Source organism: Carya illinoinensis, chromosome 14 (assembly GCF_018687715.1).
Source record: "Carya illinoinensis cultivar Pawnee chromosome 14, C.illinoinensisPawnee_v1, whole genome shotgun sequence".
NCBI classification, from domain to species: Eukaryota; Viridiplantae; Streptophyta; class Magnoliopsida; order Fagales; family Juglandaceae; genus Carya; species Carya illinoinensis.
Window position 1 is genome coordinate 7,915,726 of NC_056765.1, and position 6,118 is coordinate 7,921,843.

The 6,118-nt window shown below is 36.8% G+C and overlaps 1 non-coding gene across 1 annotated transcript; it reads right to left on the reverse strand.

The window, feature by feature from the left end:
- Positions 1–266: 266 nt before the first annotated feature.
- On the reverse strand, positions 267–371 carry LOC122295240. Its single transcript, XR_006237903.1, has one exon. It is a non-coding gene; the product is annotated as a small nucleolar RNA R71 (small nucleolar RNA).
- Between the last annotated feature and the right edge of the window lie 5,747 nt (positions 372–6,118).

Here is a 6,118-nt window from a genome sequence, read left to right on the forward strand (position 1 = left end):
CGGGAGTAATCCAATTACTTCCCAAGTTTCATGGCTTGGATTCAGAAAGTCCTTATTTGCATCTAAAAGAATTTGAAGAAGTTTGTGCAACTTTACAAAACCAAACTATCAATGATGATGTTGTTAGATTAAAGTTGTTTCCATTCTCTTTGAAAGAAAAAGCTAAGAATTGGTTGAACTCCTTGAGACCAAGATCTATTGGCACATGGCAAGAAATGCAAAGAGAATTTCTAAAAAAGTTTTTTCCTACTCATAGGACCAACACTCTTCGCAGAAATATTATGAATTTTTTCTCAAAAGGAAAATGAAACATTTTTTCAGTGTTGGGAACGTTTTAAAGAATTGTTGCTAACTTGCCCACATCATGGCTATGAAACTTGGCGCACCATTAGTTTCTTCTATGAAGGTTTAACATCTCAAATGCGTCAGTTTGTAGAAATGATGTGTAATGGTGATTTTCTAAATAAAGATCCTGATGACGCTTGGGACTATTTTGACCAGTTAGCTGAAAATGCCCAATCTTGGGATAACACAGATTGTTTCTGATCGGTCAAATAAGCCGAAACTCAGTGCCATGTCTCAAGAAGGTATGTATGTTCTTAAAGGAAATGATGATGTGAATGCTAGGATAGCAAGTCTGACAAGAAAAGTTGAAGCCATGGAACTTAGGAAGGTAAATCCGGTTAAGGCCAGTGAAAAAGAAGAAGAAAATTGTGGCATTTGTGAGATTAGTGGACACCTAACTCAGGATTGTCCAACAATCCCTGCTTTTAAAGAGGTGTTGCACGAACAAGCAAATGTCATGAATTCTTATCGGAGACCATTTTCTTCCCCATATTCGGAAACATATAATCCTGGATGGAGAAATCATCCCAATTTTAGTTGGAGGAATGAGTCAAATATAAATCAAAATCCTCAAGGGCCATCTTCTTCTACTCCTTATGTGCCTCCACATAAGAAAACCCTTGAGGAGACATTACAGACTTTTATGCAGGGGCAAGCCAATATCAACACTCAGACAATGCAGGCCATTACTGAGATGAGAAGTTCTATCAGCTACTTGACCTCTGCATGACATGCTCAAGAAAAGGATAAGTTTCCTGCTCAACCTCAACCAAATCCAAAAGGTAAATTTGAGGTAAGAAATTCAAATCCCTCTGATTCAAAATTTGAACATGCCAAGTCCATCACCACTCTACGCAGTGGAAAAATAATTGATAAGAGTATTTCAACAACGAAAGTTGATGAGACCAACAACTCTTTAAATTCCAAGAGTGATGGTGAACTTGAGAAGGTTGAATTAGATGTGCCTGTGAAAGCCCCAATACCTACACCATTTCCCCAAAGATTGCAACATTCTCACAAGTTGGTTCAAAATGCGGATATTCTTGAAATTTTTAACAAGTAAAAATCAACATTCCTTGTTAGATGCAATCAAACAGATTCCTTCGTATGCTAAATTTTTAAAAGATTTGTGCACAGTAAAGCGTACGATGAAGGTGCAGAAGAAGGCTTTTCTCACTGAGCAGGTAAGCGCCATCCTCCAGAACAATTCTCCACCAAAGTACAAAGACCCGGGTTGTCCAACAATTTCCTGCGTGATTGGAAATTTTAAAATTGAAAAAGCTTTACTTGACCTCAGAGCTAGTGTTAACCTCCTACCCTACTCGGTATATGAGCAGTTGGGTCTTGGTGAGCTTAAACCCACCAAGGTAGCACTCCAACTTGCTGACCGTTCAATTAAAATACCGAGAGGGATAGTTGAGGATGTGCTAGTTCAAGTAGAAAAATTTTATTTTCCAGTGGATTTCATTGTTTTGGACACGGAACCTGTATTTGATGTTTGCACTCAAATTCCTATAATTTTGGGAAGGCCATTTCTTGCGACCTCAAATGCTTTAATAAATTGTAGGAGTGGTGTGATGGTAATTTCTTTTGGCAACATGACTTTGGAGTTGAATATTTTCAATATTTGCAAACAACCTGGTGATGATGATGATGTGCAGGAAGTGAATCTGATCCAAACTCTTGTTCAAAATAAATTTGATTTGTCAAGTTTCTCTGACCCTCTTGAGGCTTGTTTGGTTCATGGTATAAACTTTGATGATGATTCTGTGCTTGCATCTATGAATTTTTTGCTAGAATCTACTCCTATAATGGACATTGATAAATGGAGAACACGTTTTGAGGAATTACCACCTCATGATGTCGTGTCTCTCTCCTCAAGTGTGCAAACACCAAAACTCGACTTGAAACCTCTACCTGCTGATCTCAAATATGCATTTTTAGGCCAAGCAGAGACATTACCAGTGGTCATTTCATCAAGACTGGATGAAATTCAGGAGAAAAAATTAATTGGTGTTCTCATTGAACACAAAGAGGCAATAGGATGGACCATAGCTGATTTCAAAGGTATCAGTCCTTTGATTTGTACCCACAGGATTTATCTAGAGGACAATTCTAAACCCTCTAGAGAAATACAGCGTAGACTAAACCCCAACATGAAAGAAGTTGTCAAAGCAGAGGTGTTAAAACTTCTGGATGTAGGGATCATTTACCCTATTTCTGACAATAAATGGGTTAGTCCCACGCAGGTGGTACCCAAGAAATTTGGTGTGACTGTAGTTAAGAATGCTAACAATGAATTGATCCCAACTAGAGTTACTACTGGTTGGCGTATGTGCATTGATTACAGAAAACTGAATTCTGTCACCAGAAAGGATCATTTTCCCCTACCATTCATGGATCAAATCATTGAACGTGTAGCGGGCCATAAGTTCTATTGCTTCCTTGATGGTTATTCTGGATATAACCAAATTGAGATTGCTCCTGAAGACCAAGAAAAGACCACTTTTACATGTCCATTTGGTACCTTTGCATATCGAAGGATGCCATTCGGACTTTGTAATGCTCCTGCTACATTTCAACGATGCATGATGAGCATATTCAGTGACATGGTAGAGCGTTTCGTTGAAATATTCATGGATGATTTTTCTATTTTTGGTGATTCATTTGATGAATGTTTGACTCATTTGGAAAAAGTGCTGATTAGATGCAAAGAAAAGAATTTGATTTTAAACTGGGAGAAGTGTCATTTTATGGTCACTCAAGGGATTGTTCTTGGTCACATTGTTTCTTCTCAAGGTTTTGAAGTGGACAAGGCCAAAATTGAATTAATTTCTAAATTGCCCATCCCAAAGAACATCAGGGATATCAGATCTTTTCTAGGTCATGCAGGTTTTTACAGGAGGTTCATTAAAGGCTTCAGCACAATTTCTAGACCTTTGTGCAATTTATTGTCAAAGGAAAATTCTTTTGTGTGGACTGATGATTGTGAGTTAGCTTTTACAAAGCTAAAAGGTATGTTGATTTCAGCCCCAATTATGCAATTACCTGATTGGAATTTACCATTTGAGATTATGTGTGATGCTAGTGATTATGCTGTTAGAGCTGTGTTGGGCCAACGTAGGGACAAAAAGCCTTGTGTTATTTATTATGCAAGTAGAACTTTAAACAGTGCTCAAATGAATTATTCAACAACTGAAAAAGAGTTACTTGCAGTAATTTTTGCACTTGACAAATTTCGCTCTTATTTGATTGGATCTCAAATTGTTATCTTTACTGATCATGCTGCGTTAAAGTACCTTTTAGTGAAAAAAGATGCAAAGCCCAGGTTACTTAGATGGATCCTTTTGTTGCAAGAATTTGATTTGATAATCAAAGATAAAAAAAGAGTTGAGAATGTTGTTGCTGATCATCTGTCTAGACTTGTTCTTTCAGATTCCGTAGAGACAGTTCCTATTAAAGACACATTTCCAGATGAGCAACTCTTTGGTATATCTCAAGTGCCATGGTATGCTGACATTGCTAATTTTCTTGCTACAGGTGAAATTCCTCACATTTGGACTCAACAAGATAAGAGGAAATTTTTTGTGGAGGTAAGAAAATTCTTTTGGGATGATCATATCTATTTAAATATTGCCCAGATCAGATAATTAGACGATGTGTTCCCAATAACGAATTTCAAAGTGTGATATCTTTTTGTCACTCTGGAGCATGTGGTGGCCACTTTTCTGGAAAGAAAACTGCTTTTAAAATTTTGCAATGTGGCTTCTATTGGCCTACCATTTTCAAAGACACCCATGAATTTTGTAAAACTAGTGAGCGCTGTCAAAAATTGGGAGGGATTACCAGCCGGAATATGATGCCATTAAATCCAATGTTGGTTGTTGAAATATTTGATTGTTGGGGCATTGATTTCATGGGACCCTTCCCAGTTTCTTTTGGCAATCTCTACATTTTGGTAGCTGTGGATTATGTGTCCAAATGGATTGAGGCTATTCCATGCAAAAACAATGACCACAAAGTGGTACTGAAATTTCTGAAAGAAAATATTTTATCAAGGTTTGGAACACCTCGAGCCATTATCAGTGATGGGGGTAAGCATTTTTGTAATAAGCCTTTCGAGGCCTTAATGCGAAAATATGGTATTATCCATAAGGTTGCTACCCCTTATCATCCACAGACAAGTGGCCAAGTTGAGGTATCTAATCGGGAGATCAAAAATTTTTTGGAAAAGACGGTTAACCCAAGCTGCAAAGATTGGTCTTTACGACTAACCGACGCACTTTGGGCATACCGTACTGCTTTTAAAACCCTGATTGGTATGTCCCCATATCGACTCATTTTTGGAAAGGCATGTCACTTACCTGTGGAATTGGAACACAAAGCTTATTGGGCAATCAAGAAATTTAATTTTGATTTGGATAAAGCTTGCTCTCTTCGTAAGTTTCAGCTTAATGAGTTAGAGGAAATCAGGAATGAAGCTTGCGAAAATTCTCGTATTGCCAAGGAGAGAATGAAAATTTTTCATGACAAAAATATTTTTCGAAAATCTTTTGAGCCTTCACAAAAAGTTTTGTTGTATAATGCAAGGCTCCATTTGTTTCCTGGCAAACTTCGATCCCGATGGATTAGTCCCTTTGTTGTAAAAACTGTTTATCCTTTTGGGGCCATTGAGATAGAAAATTCAGAGAATGGTAATGTTTTTAAGGTTAATAGACAAAGGTTGAAACCATTTTTGGATGATTTTACTCCAGAGGTTGAGTCCACTACTCTGGAGGATCCTGCGTATCAGAATTAATTTCTGATTCCTCATTGTATATACCGTATGTGTTTGTTTTGTTTTTCCTTTTTTTGTTTTCTTTTGTGTTTTTAACTTTGACAGAAATCTACTCCTTGTGTGCACTCGAGTATCTCAGGTGAATTCTTTTCTCTCTGTTTAATCATTTTCGTCTCAATATATGTTCTGCAGTGTTTATCTTGCTCCAATTCATGTCTGTATAGCATACATCATCGAATATTCAATTGCTGAACATTGAGGACAATGTCACATTTAGTTGGGGGAGGGTTTTCGGTTAAAATTGTGTTAAAATTCTCTTAAAAATGTGTTAAAAAAAATAATAAATAAAAAAAAAAGATTTGTTGAGGTCATGAAACATGTGGAATGTAGTGCAAATATGAGTATATGTCAAAAGAGGGACTTATCCATTTTATTTAGTTGTTAAACCAAGGGAAAGATGTTAAAAGTTTTGCTAAAACACACACAACACTTACCAGAAAGGCCTAGAAAGACTACATTGAGTCATTGTTGGTTGATTTACACTTCAATTGTTTGAGACTCTAATGAACCATATCCTAATGGCTTAGGAAGAAATCTGAAATGAATTAAATGAGAAAAAGGGACAAGCCAGGGATCCAAAAAAATAAAAAATAAAAAAAAAAAATAAAAAAAAAATCCTTTAGGTAGACTAGTGGTAAGGGCTGACTTGTGAAAGTGTGGGTAGGCGCACATTCATAGGTCCGATTCCCCCACTAGGAAATCTAAAAACATAAAAAAAAAACAAAAATTATGTTTGTGTAGTGGAAAAGGCTGCCTATTACCGGGGTCCTTACAAAAAAAAAATAGGTGCCTTTCAAAGTGTAATAGCGTGAAAGCCGCCACTACAATGGTTTTGAATTAGAGTAAGACCATGTGGTTTTCTCAGATTGGTTGTTGTGATTGAAATTGTTAATGTCTCTTGGTTGTCGATCTTGGAATTCTAACCCCATTCCCATG